Raw genomic sequence first — 1,438 nt, 5'->3', positions numbered from 1 at the left:
TGGCACAATTTTTGTACAATGAAGAATTTATTCTGAAGCTCACGTATTTAGCTGATATATTTTCGAAACTTAACGAACTAAATTTATATTTACAAGGAACACAAGGAGCCGATATTTTTGCGGTTCATGACAAAATTAAAGGTTTTATGAAAAAACTTACTTTATGGCAAAGCAACATCGAAAAGCAAAATTATGATTGCTTTGAAACATTTCAAACTTTCATAACTGAAAATGATATAAAAGTAGCTGATGACATAATTAGCCATATCAGTTTGCATTTAATTTCGTTGAAAGATAATTTTAATTTTTACTTTCTTGAAGAAATGTAAAAAATATGAACAAAATAGCTGGGTTGTGAATCCGTTTCAGAAATCTATATCCACTGGGATATCGACAAAAGCCGACGAAGAACTCATAGATTTATCAGAAAATTCATCTTTAAAACTTCAATTTAGCCGCAATAATGTGATTCAGTTTTGGCTGTCGTCTCAACAAATATTTCCAATTCTTTCAACTGAAGCTATAAAAATACTACTCCCTTTCTCATCTTCATACATGTGTGAAGTTGGATTTTCGGCAATGGTGGGCATCAAAAACAAACATCGAAACAAGCTAAAACTATCGAACTCCTTACGTTTGAAAATAACTAAAATTGAAGTCGATGTCATTGCTGTTATTAACCATAATAGAAAACAAGCACACACTTCGCATACACCTCATTATTAAAAGTAAATTTGTAAAAATATATTAATGTACTATATAAAATTAACCTATAAAATATTAAATACCTAATAAAAATGTATACATATTTATATAATACAAATTTTGTTTTTTATTACCTACTTTTTGAAAAGTGAAACAATGTGGGTCGCGAAAAATTTTTCGGGGGAAATTTGGGTCGCAGTACTAAAAAGATTGAGAAGCACTGTTCTAATGGCATTTCTACTCTCTAAGAGTTTTTGCCGCTATTACTACACTTCGCCACCTGTCTCTATCTTGAACTGTCTCCCTCCAATTCTCAACTCCAAGGATTTTTAAATCTTCTTCTACCACGTCAAATATAAAAATAATACAGACAAATAACTATATTACAATTAAATCTATTGTTTATTATTTAATGGATGAAAATTTAAAATCAAGCTTAGGATTAGGTAATATATATAGTTATAAACATATTGGTTCAGATATTATATTCAGTAATTATTCTGAAAATAAATTTATTGAAGTACATTGCAATATAACTGAAAATTCCATTTCTAGCCATAAAACTGAGCAATATTTGCATATAGACGATGATGTTTTAGGTGTTATTAAATGCGATAAGGATGGCCAATATATAACTAATGATGTTAAATATATTCCTATAAATAGAATAAAATTTAAATATATTGAAGTATTTATCACAGACCAAGATGGTATTAAAATAATATGTGATAAT

The 1,438-nt window shown here is 28.2% G+C and overlaps 1 pseudogene; it reads left to right on the top strand.

The window, feature by feature from the left end:
* The window catches only part of LOC100568545, a 3,915-nt pseudogene extending 3,124 nt beyond the window's left edge, over nt 1-791 (top strand).
* Nucleotides 792-1,438: the final 647 nt, after the last annotated feature.

Source organism: Acyrthosiphon pisum, chromosome X (assembly GCF_005508785.2).
Source record: "Acyrthosiphon pisum isolate AL4f chromosome X, pea_aphid_22Mar2018_4r6ur, whole genome shotgun sequence".
In the NCBI taxonomy this organism is placed as follows: domain Eukaryota; kingdom Metazoa; phylum Arthropoda; class Insecta; order Hemiptera; family Aphididae; genus Acyrthosiphon; species Acyrthosiphon pisum.
This window is presented reverse-complemented; position numbering and strand designations above follow the sequence as displayed.